We start from the raw sequence: 15,949 nt of genomic DNA on the forward strand, positions 1-15,949 counted from the left end.
TGCATGACCGGGTTGGAAGGGGTAATCCACATCAGGAGCAGAAGTAAAGGAATACTGCCCATCAGACACCTTTATTTGCATTCCACTAAAGAAAATGAAGTCTAGTCCCAAGACAATAGAATAAGCAAGGGCTTTGGAGGTTAACACAGCGACAGGAAGGGTGCAAACACGTTCGTGCAGTTTAAGCGAAACATTTGACCATCCCAGAGGTACTTCTGCCATTCCGTTTGCCAAATATAAAGGCCCAAGAGACCAAGGGCTAAGGCGGCTGTGTTCTGTGGGGTTGAGGTCTTTCCACAAGTGCTCATGCATTAAGGTAAAACTTGCCCCAGTGTCCACAATGGCTTTACCTACCCAATTACCAATACCAATCGGTACAATTAGCTGTTGTGGTACAACAACATCTTTCTGTGAACATTTTGTCAATTTCTGTTGTAAAGCATTTGCAGCTGTCACTGAGTTGTTGGTGGGTGGTTTACCTCTGGATCTAGGAGGATGGGATCGTTGCAAATTAGCAGAAGGTTGCTCCTGTGATGGAACAAACTGAGAAGGTAAAGAAAAATGTGGACAACTGTTAGGAGCATGTTGCCCCTTACACCTCCAACACTGTAACTGTGGCTTATCTGCAGGCCGGTTAATGGTGGGTAAGGGTCCTTTGAGTCCAGACTGACCTTGTTTTGAGTTCAAACGGTAGTTATACTGTAACTGCTGTAAATTATCCTTCTCAAGTTGTTGTCCCAATCGCACCAACTCCTCCACAGTAGTAACACGCCCACGTAGCTGGCTAGTTAAGTAAGGCTTTATGTTTTTCAAGATCATTTTAACCAGTTCATACTCAGTTAGGTTAGGCTTCCACCTTTTGCAAAGTGCTCTGTATGTAAAAGCAAAGTCTCTTATTGACTCCCTTTCTCCTTGAGTTCTGATTCTGACACGCTCTGCAAGCTCATCCTCATAATCTTCAGAGAGAAAGGCAGTAAGGAATGAAGACTCAAATTCATACCAGGCAGTTACTGTAGTTCTAGCTACTTCCCACCAATCACGTGCTGTACCATGCAAGACTGTTCGAAAGGTAGCTAGAATTTCAGAATCAGTTAAAGGATGTAATGCAAGAAAGTCCTGGCATTTAGCTAAATACAACAAGGGATCAGAATCGTCCGATGGTCTCCCGTAAGTTGGAAAAGTTAATTTGAGATGGTCGCTCTTGACAGCACTCGCATTTAAAGGGAGTGGTGACACATTCATGGAATGATCTAAAGTTTCAGGTTTCTTCGGAGGATCCTCTGTCTTGGCGTCTGTACTCTCTTGCAGTTCAGTTATTTTGACACTTAGATGGTCAACCTGGCCGGTCAACTGAGTGAAATCCTGGGTTAACTCACCATAGCTTTTTTGAAAACCTTGCCGAACAGTGCTAATATCTTTCTGTATCTCTAGTTGAAGTTTCTCCACCATGGAACAGATATTTGAGGTTAAAGATTTTTCAATTTTTTGAAATTCATCCAACATGAGCAATTTCATGGTCTTGACCATTTGATCAGACTCTGTTTCAGCTTGTTGTTTAGTAGCTACTAGAAGAGTTGAAATTTGTTGGGTGTGATTATCCACTTTCTCCGCAAGACTTTTCAATTGGCCTTCATGTTGGGTAGAAGTAAGTTTCAATTCACTGGTAAGTACACTTACAGCGGTCTCCTGTTTTCCCATGAGATCATACAGTTTGTCCCAATTCCCCTGGACTTGAGCAGTAAGGTGTCCAATTCCCCTTGCAGGTGTTGGAATTGTTCCAGGCAAATCATATTGTACACCTGACGATACTGGCGAAACATTAGTTGCTGCCTCTGTTGGAGATGGAGTGCATAACTGCATCAGGTCCTCGCTCCACCCGAAACTGTGCACAGGTGTGCTACGGGCTACAACAGATGAGGCAAACTGCACATGCGATCTTGATCGTAAAGGGCTGCTAGGCAGAACATAAGGGGAAGAGGGATAATTAGTCAACAAAGGTTGAGGGATGGCAGGTGTCCAATCTGGAGTTGCAACATCTGGAACCTCAATATCAACTAAGGTTGATGATGGATGTAAGGAATCTGCCATTTCTTACCATGCAAAAAGATATGATGTGTTTGTATATTATCAGTAGAGTGAGAAGAAAGAGAAAGGAGAAAAAAAACATATGGTAGTAAATACAACACTCGCTTCAGAGAATTTTGAATATTACCAAAACAACAAATTATCAAAAACAAAAATCTCAATTTCCCCCACACTGATTTCAACCTCAACACACAAGTTCAAAAGACAGAGTCAATCGCTTCAATTTTACATAATCTGGTTACCTCACTCCTTTAGAAGTGGTGTACATTAGTCAAAATAATCAATTTCATACCCCACATTTTCAAGTTCTAATGCACAAAAATAGATATGAAAATAAGCAATCTGAGGGTCACTACACATTTAAATTACACAATTAACAATTAATTTCAACTTCAAGTCCCTGTTCAGGCGCCATTTTCTGTGACGGTGTGATCTTGAAATGAATTTATCACTCGTTACAGAACTACATATTACACCATATTAACATACAGTAAATTCTTTATTTGAGCCTTGTTGTATAGCTCTTTTGGGTTTTTTTTTTCTTTCAAAAGCCCCTTTCTAAAGCAAGGACAAAACAAAACTATTCTTATAGGCTCATAATTCCCAAAGCTTAGAGCATGATGTTCACAAAATTATAGTGAATGCATAATCATCTTGAGCAATCAACAAAGCATTTCATCAACCACTGCGGTAAATGCATTTAACAAAATTTCACCCGTAAAGGTCCACAGAAAATAAAAAATAATAAAGCGGTTAGTTCAACTCACATCACAAAATAAATAGTTCAATTCGTTAACCATAGTTCATGAATGACCGCGGGAAGTTAACGTTAGCAGTCGTTAGTTGAGGAAAGTGCGTGTATGTGTGTGTGTTCTCCGTTTGTAGCGTCTTTTTTGTTGAGGGCGGGTTGAGGGCGAGTGAATAGTTTACTGTTCCAGCAGTCTTACCTGGAGTTAGATGCTCAGTATCTTGGATTTGTGTCTCAGTCTACAACGAAAAGTAGTAACTCACAGGCGCTGCCACGATCAGCTCTCGCTCAGCCAAGGCAATTCTGAAAACGAGCATCTTCCAGGAATAGCAACAATGACAATCCAGATCCTCTTTCACAGTGCAGCCAGCAATCTTCAATCGAGTTCGTCCTTTTCGGCGGCATTAAAATGGAAACTCATAACAAATGCTTTACTCAGCTTAAGCACAGCCAAAACACAGCTGATGGAGTGTCCTTCAGGAATCGCGACAACGATAATCCCAACACTCTTCCACAGTGCAGCCAGCGAAATACTTAGAGACACGAGATTAACTCAGGCTTTTTTAAAACTCCAGGCAGCTCGAATACGTCCAGTTCACAGTCACTCTGTGTTTTTTAAACTTCCCCGCTTTAACCCTGCACACCTGTTGCTTAATTAAGCTACGTCCTTCCGCAGTAACCTCTTGATAACCACATTGCATTCTGGGCAGTGTAGTTCGTTCCTTATTTTCGTCACAGAAGGGATGCCAAAACAGGAGAAATATGATCCCTCTTTCTAGACCCAGTCAAAAGTCTTGCAGCTGTATTTTGTACAATTTGTAATCGAGATAGTGTAGATTGAGGAAGACCACAATAAAGAGAGTTGCAATCGTGATGTTACAAATGCATGAATTGCAACTTCTAAATCTTGAAAGAAGATTCTTCAACTTTGCAATAGATCTTAAATGGAAAAAGCTTCCTCTAATAACAGCACTAATTTCTTTGTTTATCAAAAAATAGTGTAGAGTCATTGATCACTCCAAGGTTTTTGATTTGTTTGCATACATTTGTTGAGAGAGGACCTAACTGGGCTTTCACAGCAGGAGTGGAATCTGCCGGATAACCCAGAATTAAAACCACTGTTTTATCCTCATTTTGCTGCAGAAAATTATTTGTCATCCACCTCTTAATATCATCTACACATTCTAATTACACATCAAATGAAGCAGTGTTGTCAAGCCTTACTGGAAGGTAAAGCTGAGAATCAAATGCAGCGCTCATGTCTAACAAAACCAGCACAACACAAGTGCCTGAATCTAAAGCAAGCAAGATATCATTTGTAACCCTGCTATGTAATGGCCTAAAGCCAGATTGGAACATGTCCAAAATATTAAAAGAATTCAAATAAAACTGGAGCTGTGAGAAAAAGACTTTCTCTAAAAGCTTAGAGATAAAAGGCAGTTTAGAGATCGGTCGATAATTACTGCACATTTCTGGATCAAGTTGAGGTTTTCAACATAGGTTGCACAATTGCATGTTTAAAACTAGCTGGAACAACACCTTTGGCTAAAGAACTGTTTATGATAGCGGTTACCATATGACTAGTGGTAGAAAAAAACATCCTTAAAAAGACGAGCCGGGATAATATCTAACTTAGAACCAGAACACTTCATAGTAGAGATTATATCAGCTAGCTGAGTTGGAGAGACAGGTTTAAAGTTTGACAGGCAAGTCATAGGACAGGGCAGTTGCAAGTGACATGGTGCAGAGGGAACAATGGAGCATCTAATATCATACATTTTTTGAGTGAAATGTTTTAAAAAATCTTCACAAAGCTCAAAATAGGCCTCAGATAAAATATTCGTAGTCAGGTTTAGAATAGAGTCAATCGTATCAAACAGGACTTTTGGTCGCTTTGCGTTGTCAGAAATTAATTGAGAAAAGGAATTCGATTTTGCCTTCTTTACTGCCGTTTGATAGTTGAACAGACTTGATTTTAAAATGTCAAAAGAAACCTGTTGCCCATCTTTTTTCCTCTTTCGCTCCGCTTTTCGACACTCTTGGCATCATCTTTTTACACTTAAGCGGAGCAACAGTGTCCATAGATATAGAGGATGCTTTATAAAATATCTCAGTCAAGCATTCAGTATCTGTTTCATTCAGAAAATTATTATTAAAATGTGAAGACAAATGTTCAGAAAACAAATTTGCAGTGTTTGAGTGAATAGCTCGAGAGAGACATGAAGGCTGAGGGCAAATAGAAGACTGGAGAAAGCACTCAGATTCAAACAAAATAGGATAATGGTCAGACGCGTATGCATCAATAACCTCCAGATTTGAAATCAAAAAACCACAAGACAATACCAAATCTAGTGTGTGACCCAGATTGGGAGTTGGACCACATACAGATTTTACAAAGTTCAAAGACTCTAGAATAGTTACAAATTCTTTGACCAACGTTTTAAAAGGGCAGCAGAGATGAATGTTAAAATCCCTAAGAATCAATAGTCTATCAGCCCGAGTCGCCAGGGGCCTCATTTATAACCGTTGCGTACGCACAAAACAGGCCCTGAAAGAGGCGTACGCCACTTCCGACGCATAAGTTGTGATTTATAAAAACAAACTTGACGGGAAAATTTGCGCACCTGCACGCAAACTCTGACCCATGCGTACGAACGTTTTGGAGATGGAGCAGTTTGGCGACACCGATGGTGAGCTGGAGTTAAATGTCTTTTTGTTCTCTTTTAGACAGAAAATCTAAAGAAAATTATACAGAAAGATCATACAAATATAATTTTACTCACCAAGCCGTTTAGTGAAACTGACGCATATAGGCTAGCCTATATCTAACGGCAGATTAACTAAAAACACCCTAAAAAAGTCCTAATCATAAATACAGTTGACAATAACAAAAAAAACAGGTTCACAATAGCAGTTTAGGTTCCAGAGCCAGAGCCAGAGCCTTCATTTCTGGTCCCGTCCAGCGTCTGCTGTTCCAGAGCCAGAGCCAGAGCCTTCACGTCTGGTCCCGTCCAGCGCCTGCTGTTCCAGAGCCAGAGCCAGAGTCAGAGCCTTCACGTCTGGTCCCGTCCAGCGCCTGCTGTTCCAGAGCCAGAGCCAGAGCCAGAGCCTTCACGTCTGGTCCCGTCCAGCGCCTGCTGTTCCAGAGCCAGAGCCAGAGCCTTCACGTCTGGTCCCGTCCAGCGCCTGCTGTTCCAGAGCCAGAGCCAGAGCCTTCACGTCTGGTCCCGTCCAGCGCCTGCTGTTCCAGAGCCAGAGCCAGAGCCTTCACGTCTGGTCCCGTCCAGCGCCTGCTGTTCCAGAGCCAGAGCCTTCACGTCTGGTCCCGTCCAGCGCCTGCTGTTCCAGAGCCAGAGCCTTCACGTCTGGTCCCGTCCAGCGCCTGCTGTTCAAGAGCCAGAGCCTTCACGTCTGGTCCCGTCCAGCGGCTGCTGTTCCGGAGCCAGAGCCTTCACGTCTGGTCCCGTCCAGCGGCTGCTGTTCCGGAGCCAGAGCCAGAGCCTTCACCTCTGGTCCCGTCCAGCGCCTGCTGTTCCGGAGCCAGAGCCAGAGCCTTCACGTCTGGTCCCGTCCAGCGCCTGCAGTTCCGGAGCCAGAGCCAGAGCCTTCACGTCTGGTCCCGTCCAGCGCCTGCTGTTCCAGAGCCAGAGCCAGAGCCTTCACGTCTGGTCCCGTCCAGCGCCTGCTGTTCCAGAGCCAGAGCCAGAGCCTTCACGTCTGGTCCCGTCCAGCGGCTGCTGTTCCAGAGCCAGAGCCAGATTCTTCACGTCTGGTCCCATCCAGCGGCTGCTGTTCCAGAGCCAGAGCCTTCACGTCTGGTCCCGTCCAGCGCCTGCTGTTCCAGAGCCAGAGCCAGAGCCTTCACGTCTGGTCCCGTCCAGCGCCTGCTGTTCCAGATCCAGAGCCTTCACGTCTGGTCCCGTCCAGCGCCTGCTGTTCCAGAGCCAGAGCCAGAGCCTTCACGTCTGGTCCCGTCCAGCGCCTGCTGTTCCAGATCCAGAGCCTTCACGTCTGGTCCCGTCCAGCGCCTGCTGTTCCAGAGCCAGAGCCAGAGCCTTCACGTCTGGTCCCGTCCAGCGCCTGCTGTTCCAGAGCCAGAGCCAGAGCCTTCACGTCTGGTCCCGTCCAGCGCCTGCTGTTCCAGAGCCAGAGCCTTCACGTGTGGTCCCGTCCAGCGCCTGCTGTTCCAGAGCCAGAGCCTTCACGTCTGGTCCCGTCCAGCGTCTGCTGTTCCAGAGCCAGAGCCTTCACGTCTGGTCCCGTCCAGCGTCTGCTGTTCCAGAGCCAGAGCCTTCACGTCTGGTCCCGCCGGTGTCTGCTGTTCCAGAGCCAGAGCCTTCACGTCTGGTCCCGTCGGTGTCTGCTGTTCCAGAGCCAGAGCCTTCACGTCTGGTCCCGTCCAGCGCAGAGCCTTCACGTCTGGTCCCGTCCAGCGCAGAGCCTTCACGTCTGGTCCCGTCGGTGTCTGCTGTTCCAGAGCCAGAGCCTTCACGTCTGGTCCCGCCGGTGTCTGCTGTTCCAGAGCCAGAGCCTTCACGTCTGGTCCCGCCGGTGTCTGCTGTTCCAGAGCCAGCGCTTTCACGTCTGGTCCCGTCGGTGTCTGCTGTTCCAGAGCCAGAGCCTTCACGTCTGGTCCCGTCCAGCGCAGAGCCTTCACGCCTGGTCCCGTCGGTGTCTGCTGCAGACACCGGCTCCGGAACAGCAGACACCGGCTCCGGCTCCGGAACAGCAGACACCGGCTCCGGCTCCGGAACAGCAGACACCGGCTCCGGAACAGCAGACACCGGCGGGACCAGACGTGAAGGCTCCGGCTCTGGAACAGCAGACACCGGCGGGACCAGACGTGAAGGCTCCGGCTCTGGAACAGCAGACACCAGCGGGACCAGAGGTGAAGGCTCCGGCTCTGGAACAGCAGACACCGGCGGGACCAGACGTGAAGGCTCTGCGCTGGACGGGACCAGACGTGAAGGCTCTGGCTCTGGAACAGCAGACGCCGACGGGACCAGACGTGAAGGCTCTGCGCTGGACGGGACCAGACGTGAAGGCTCTGGCTCTGGAACAGCAGACACCGACGGGACCAAACGTGAAGGCTCTGGCTCTGGAACAGCAGACCTGGTCCCGGAGCCGGTGTCTGCTGTTCCGGAGCCGGAGCCGGTGCCTGCTGTTCCGGAGCCGGTGCCTGCTGTTCCGGAGCCGGAGCCGGTGCCTGCTGTTCCGGAGCCGGAGCCGGTGCCTGCTGTTCCGGAGCCGGAGCCGGTGCCTGCTGTTCCGGAGCCGGTGCCTGCGCCTGCTGTTCCGGAGCCGGAGCCGGTGTCTGCTGCAGTCGTCTTCGCCCTGGCCACCCGAAGGGTCTTCACCGCCCTGGCCGGCCGAGGGTTTTTCACCGCCCTGGCAGCCCGAGGGTTCTTCGCCGCCCGATGGGTCGTCTGCACCGCCCTGGCCGCCCGATGGGTCGTCTGCTCCGCCCTGGCCGCCCGATGGGTCGTCTGCTCCGCCCTGGCCGCCCGATGGGTCGTCTGCTCCGCCCTGGCCGCCCGATGGGTCGTCTGCTCCGCCCTGGCCGTCCTATGGACTCTCTGTTTCGCCCTGGCCGCCAACTAAGCCGTCACCCCTTGTTCCTGTTCCCCTTCATGGACCTGGCCCACCATCCCTCCCCCCGGTCCTCCACCGCTTCACCGCCCTCCTGAACTCTTGTGTTTCTTTTTTTCTTGTTTTTTGTTTTTTAGCGTCTGGAAGCCGCTCTTAAAGGGGGGGCTCTGTCACGATTAGCCACGCACTTCCTGGGTTTACTTGGACTACATTTCCCATCATACACCTCCCTGGACTGATAACACCAAACACTATACACCTGCACTGCACTGATTGCACACACACCTGCACTTCATTTACACACACATAAAAGCCACTTCCACACACCACTTCTCTGCGAAGTCTTGATCTGCCCCGGCCATCATTTCTGAGCGTTATCTTCCCGAGTTTGATTTCTGTGTTTGACCTGTGGATTGTTTATCGTTGCTGACCCTTCTCTGCCTGCCCTGACCCTGGACTGTTTACTGGACTCTGATTCTCTCTGCCTGCCTCGACCCTTTCCCTGTCTACCTGGTTTGTCTCAGCCTTGCCTTCTCTGTTCTGTTTGCCACTGTTTGACCCTGCCTGTTTTGACCATTCTAATAAATGCTGCAAATGGATCCCCTTGCATCTGCACCATCATTACAAGCAGATTGTCTGAGAAAATTTTTTTTTTGCAAATAATGCACAACAAGGTCTATCTGTTTCCATGAAAAATATAAATCAATTAAAAATAATATTTGGCCAGTGGAAAAGATTGAGAAAAACTTTCTCTGAAATGAATTTTACACTATTTTATTTTTTTATTAAAAAACAAGGGAAAGGATAGGCTACTAAATGATTTTTATTAATGTAACTAATGGTACGGCACATCTGTATTTCATATTTTCCTAATGTCTTGTACCGTTAAACATGTTATCACGTGGATGAATAATCATATGCAAATGATATGCAGATGAGGATATGCATACTAAAACTAGGCGTTGTAAGCTCCATATATGGTTGTTTCGGGGTGGAGACGCATGTGCGCACAAACTTCCGCTGACTGGGATTTATAAATTGAATTCTGCGCAGGTTCTGGCATACGCACGGTTTTATAAGTCTGAATATTTTTTTGCGTAAGCCATTTTTGGCTTTCTGGCGCACGTACAGTTTTAGTAAGGATCCTACGCAGAGATTTATAAATGAGGCCCCAGATCAGAGAGAAAAATCAGAAATTTGTTGAATAAAATCCTTATTGCATTTAGGGGGTCTGTAAATCAGAGCACACAGCATTGGACCATTTAAATCAACCTCCAATAACGTCTCGGGTTATGACTATAACGCTTGTTCCCCTGTGAAGGGAACGAGACACTGCATCGTTGAAAACGACTCTTTGGGGACGCTCCCTTAGTGTGGGTCTCTGAAGTATGAATGAAACTATTCCAATCCTGATTGGTGTTGCGTCATGACGTAACATGTGACGGCATAACGGGATGCATAAAAGCGACGCCGGCACACACACACACACTAGCCTAGCGATGAAGCAAGACGCTCTCAGGCCCTGAACCACTGCCAGGTCCCAGGCAGGAAGCCTGGACCTGGTTGTCGGTCTCAGCCTCCAAGTACCACGGAGAAAACGAATGACCAGCTGGTGCCTCCCCAGAGGGCCATCACTTAATGGCGCGTGGAAAGCCGCAATGGCAGCCACGTACACCTTAAGCGTGGAAGGGGAAAGACCCGCAGAGAAACGATCTTGAAGAAACTCCAGAACTGAAGCCACCGGGCAGTTAACTGGGTCCAAATTATGTTCTCTACACCAATTGATAAATACATTCCACTTGAGGCCATATAGTCTCATAGTAGACGGAGCCCTAGAGCTAAGTATGGTTTCAACCACCCCGGCTGATAGACCAGCATTTAGGTACTGAACCCCCTCAGAGGCCAGGCCCACAGTTTCCACAGCTCTGGGTGAGGGTGGAAGAGTGTGCCCTCCGCCTGAGACAATAGATCCCTCCTCAGAGGAATCTGCCATGGCTGAGCTATCAGGAGTGAAATTATGTCTGAAAACCATACTCGGGTCGGCCACATTGGGGCAACCAGAAGTAGACTGATGCCCTCCTGACGGACCCTCTCCAGGACTCCCGGAAGCAGAGCGATCAGGGGAAATGCGTACAGGCGAAGCCTCGGCCAGGCCTGTACCATGGCATGCAACCCCAGTGGGGCTGGATGTGAGAGGGAGAACCAAAGCGGGCAGTGGGACGTCTCTCGAGACGCGAATAGATCCACTTCCAAGGGTCCAAACCTCTCCCATATCAACTTCACCACATCTGGATGAAGTCTCCATTCCCCGGGCCTCAGCCCCTGCCTTTACAGGATGTCTGCTCCCTGATTCTGAACCCCCGGAATATACATTGCTCTGATAGACAGTATTTTCCCTTGGGACCAAAGAATAACCTGATGCGCCAGTCTGCACAGAGGGCACGATCTGAGTCCCCCTTGTCGGTTCAGATAAGCTACCACTGATGTATTGTCCGATCGTACTAGGACATGGTAACATGATGTCTGGAAGGAAGCTCCTCAGAGCCCTGAACACAGCCAACATCTCTAGACAATTTATGTGCCAAAAATGATGATGGTCCTGCCACAGACCCCTGGCAAAGCGGGCGTCCATGACCGCGCCCCAGCCAGTGAGGGAGGTGTCTGTCGAAACGTTTTTCTGGCGACATGACGCTCCTAACACTGGCCCTTGGGACAGGAACCAAGGTTTCTTCCATATTATTAGAGAACGAAGGCATCTGCGCGTTACTCTGATCATACGAAATGGATTCCCCTTGGGGGAAAACCCATTGGCTTTCAGCCACCACTGAAGGGGCCTCATGTGTAGAAGGCCCAAAGGTATAATGTTTGATGCCGCTGCCATGAGGCCCAGCAGTCTTTGGAATTGCTTTACAGTAGTGGCCTGGCCTAGCTTTAACTTGGACACCATCGCCAGAATGGACTCGATTAGCGCCGGAGACATGTGTGCCTGCATCGTAGTAGAGTTCCACACAACGCCCAGAAACGTTGTGCACTGGGACGGTTCTAACACACTCTTCTTTGTGTTGAGTCTCAACCCCAATCGCCAAGGACGATTTCTCGATGCCGAACTGCCATTTCTCGAGACTGGGCCAGAATGAGCCAGTCGTCGATAAAATTCAGTATGCGGATGCCCTGAAGTCTTAGTGGAGCAAGTGCTGCATCCATACATTTGGTGAATGTGCGGGGAGAGAGTGCAAGGCCGAAAGGAAGAACCCGATATTGGTAAGCTTCGCCCCCGAAAGCGAACCTCAGGAACCTCCTGTGACATGAAAGGATGGATACGTGAAAATAGGCTTCTTTTAGATCTATCGTGACAAACCAGTCCTCGGATCTGATTTGACTCAGTATGACAGGAATAGTGAGCATTTTGAACCTGAACTTCCTCAGAGACCGGTTCAAAACCCTGCGAACTAGAATTGGCCTCAACCCCCCATCCTTCTTTGGAACTATAAAGTACCGGCTGTAAAATCTTGACTCCCTGTCTGAATGAGGAACACGTTCTATGGCCTCCTTTAGCAGCAGAGATTGCACTTCTTGTTCCATCACCTGAGCCTGCTCTGGAACCACTGTAGTCTGCACCACCCCAGAAAATTTTGGGGGGGGGGCGGTGCCCGAACTGCAGTCAGTACCCTGACTTTATTATATGCAGGACCCATGCAGATATGTTGGGAAGATGATAGCATGCCTCTACAAAATCTAAGGGAACCAACCTCTCGAGACTGGCCTCTAGTGTTTTTCGAGCACCCTTCTCGATCCCCTGAAGCGGAAGACCGGCAGGCTGTAGTCGATACGGTTTTCGTGACCATAACTGATACTCGTTTTTTATTTTTTGAGAAAGACGACGCAGAGTGCGTTCGCTGGAAGATGATGGGGCCCGAAGCGTCACCGACGGCGGGCAACTCACATCGTTTCCTTGAGGGCTCCGCTGCGAGAACAACCTCGGTTGCTCTGCAACGGAGGGGACAGCCCTCAGAGGTCCCACCACCCTGGCTAGGACCTCTTTCCTGAAGCCCTCCTAGCCTGAAGGACATCCCTCAGATCGCCCTTCTGACTTGCAGGCTTCTGCTGGGAGCGTTTCCTCCGTTGCCAAGCTCCTGGAGGAGGGGCTCTAGAGGAAACGCTCTCCCTTTGCTCCGCGCGGTGTGAGGAGCTGGCTGATGGCTGGGGCTGATGTTCTTGCCCCACCCTACTTGATTTGGACTTGATTTACGGGGGAGGAACTGCTGGAACGCCGCAGATTGCTTCTTCGCCTCCTGAAACCTGTCGACGACCGATGTAACGGCGTCGCCGAACAGGCCAAAAGGCGAAAGCGGCGCATCCAGCAAAACAGATTTTTCTTTTTCCTTTAACCCGGATAAATTCAGCCACAGATGCCTCTCCGTGGCCACCATGGCTGCCATAGAGCGGCCAATGGTGCGGGCCGTCTCTTTAGTGGCCCGGAGAGACAAATCTGTGGCCTTGCGCAACTCCGCAATATCCTCTGGAGTTGGTCCCTCCCCCTCGTCCAAATCTTTCAGGAGGTAGGCCTGGTATGCCTGCAAAATAGCCATAGAGTGCAGACATGAACCAGCCCGACCTGCCGCCATGTAAGCCCTGCCTATTAAAGCAGATGTATCTCTGCAGGGCTTACTAGGCAGCGCCGGGGTTTTAAGGGAAGATGCTGCCTCAGGAGAGAGGTATCCGGCTAACGCCTCTTCTACTCTAGGCATCTTCCCATAACCCATATCCCGTGCCCCTAAAACATTGCTATAATCAACGACAGATGGACTGGAGACACGGGACGAATGCGGTTTATCCCACGATCTCGAGATCTCTTTGTGGAGATCGGGGAAAAACAGCAAACCCCGGCGCTGAGGCTGTGACCTGTGCCGCAGGAAACGCTCGTCTAACTTGCTTTTGACTTGCGTTCCCTGCTCATCTTGTGGCCAGCTGATGTTAAGTCTGGCCACGGCACGAGTCACAACCTCCATCAGCTCCTCATATGCTTGGCCGTGAACAGGCGCGCTTGACTCACGGTCATCCCCCTCGATGCTGAGCACCTCTACCTCCTCGGAAGCAGAGATCTCAAGCACCGTGACCTGGTCGTGGGCAGAAGAAGCCGCAGCGCGGCCTTCTGCACCACTCACAGGGGCTTCGGGATCCTCAAATGAAGAATGAGAAAGTGCCGCAGCAGTCTCATTCTCATCAGCTCCCTCGAGAGCTGCCTGGGCGTGCTGCGCTCCCAAACAGTTCACACACAAAACAAGCGTGTCCTCATCCGTAATGAAACGAGGACAGGGGTGCACACACATTCTGAACTGTTGGCTGGCCATAATATATATATATATATATATATATATATATATATATATATATATATATATATATATATATATATAAATGAGGAATCAGACAAACAACACCAAATAAGACAGACAGTCGTAACATAGAGCGCTTGCTGAAGAGCGAAAAGCTAGTGTGTGTGTGTGTGTGCCGGCGTCGCTTTTATGCATCCGGTTATGCCGTCACATGTTACGTCATGACGCAACACCAATCAGGATTGGAATAGTTTCATTCATACTTCAGAGACGCACACTAAGGGAGCGTCCCCACAGAGTCGTTTTCAACGACGCAGTGCGAGTTCCCTCGAAAGGGAACTGGACTTCAAAACTGGAAAAGGTCTCTGTAGGCACAGACTTGCATTTGAAACAGTTTTTAAAAATTGTTGCAACTCCACCACCATTTCCCAGTGGCCCGTGGAGAAATGAAAAAAGCACAGTCAGGAGGAGCAACCTCGGCAAGAGGCATCAAGTCACCCTGTTTTAACCAGGTCTCAGTCACAAATAAAAAGTCTAAGAAGTGAGATGTAAACAAGTCATTTAAAATAAAAGTTTTGTTCGATATTGACCTTGCATTCACTAAGGCCATCTTTACAGAAGCAGGGCAATCAGACTGCCGAGAGCTGAGAGGCGCTGTTTGAGCAAACTAATGTTTCCAAGATTGACACTCTGACTCTTACCATTTGATCTGATGGAAAAGTGGCGATGTGGCGACCAGATGACCGGCATGGGATAATTATTCTGAGACACAGTCGAAGTCCTCACAAGGGGGTCACGGCAAGATCCACGATGGATGTACCTGTGGCGGCGTGTAATTCTCAATGCGGCGCAGCGGTTGTAAATTCCACCGGGAGACGGCAGAACGAATTGAGGGTGCTTTCACACCGGTAGTTCGGTTCATTTAGTCCGGACTAAGGGTGAAAAATTATACTTTGTGTCATTTTCAGGCGTTTTGGTTCCTTTTCTCACCACACTGATTGCTCAGGTCCGAATCAGTTGATGAGTTCATGAAACGAACCAAAATGCAGTCACGTGACAACATCCACATCACTCGTTGGCCAGATGTGTCTTGAACGTATTTCCACAACTGCACTTAGAGTGGTCTGAACTAACATGCGTGAAAATTCCAACAGAACTCCCGGAAGTAAACAAAGAGGAAAATCCGGCAGACTTTCGGAGAATTCACTCACAATATGTTCAGAATCAGCTCGAGCTTTATCCTTTCGCAAATCCCCCCATGTCTAGACGCGATATAAATAAGAAATTCACTGTGCAGTGCGGACCAAAAATGTGCAGTGCGGTCCAAAAATGTGCAGTTCTTTGGCAGTTGGGTCTGTTCGAGGTCAGATCACGTTCTCACCACAAACGAACCGCTCCAGAGTCCGCTTGAAAGCGTACCGAGACCACCTCTTCGAGAGGTCTCGGTACGCTTGTTTGGTCCGCTTTTGGTGCGCACCCGAGTGCGATTGATTCTTTCACACCTGCCCAAACGAACCGCACCAATGGGGAAAAAATGAACTCTAGTGCGATTCAACCGAACTAAATGAGGCAGGTGTGAAAGCACCGTTAGTCTCTGTAAATCCACAGAAGAGTATTTAAGCACCAAATATCCACACCAGGATCGAAAAAAAGACCCCACATTGAAGAACAAACAGTAGAACTCCAACACACCAGTGTGCAAATGATATAACACCACATTTAAATCTGGATTCACTCCTCCACGTTCAAGTTCACCAAACAAGTCTCAATAGATCCACGCATTCAGACATCACCGACTCATTCAACCATAGCAAGCGATGAAAGAGTACCCAACAATAATCAGGTGAGATCTTCTCGATCAAAGGGCATAAAATATCCTCAAAATTGGGCTAAATTTTTAAATAATAAAAAATAATACTTAAATAGCCAGTAACAGCCACCGCTGTAGCACCTGTTTTAAAACTACTTGCTTGACTTGCTTGAAGAAAAAAGAAAGAAAGAAAAAACTTCCTAAAAAAAAGGCTGAATCGTGGACAGTGGACGAAGTGCAGACGTTCCTCTCGGTGGTTGCTGAGGAGCGGATAAACTATAACGACCAGTCTATAATCCCATTCCCACCCACTTTGAAGAGGTACTAACTGCAGTGGAAAAGCAAACAGAGCTAAAGCAAAAGTTCTGTTAAATAAAATCC

The sequence above is a fragment of the Siphateles boraxobius genome, unplaced genomic scaffold (genome assembly GCF_051911475.1).
Source record: "Siphateles boraxobius isolate OS27281-9 unplaced genomic scaffold, OSU_SipBor_1 5, whole genome shotgun sequence".
Taxonomy (NCBI): Eukaryota; Metazoa; Chordata; class Actinopteri; order Cypriniformes; family Leuciscidae; genus Siphateles; species Siphateles boraxobius.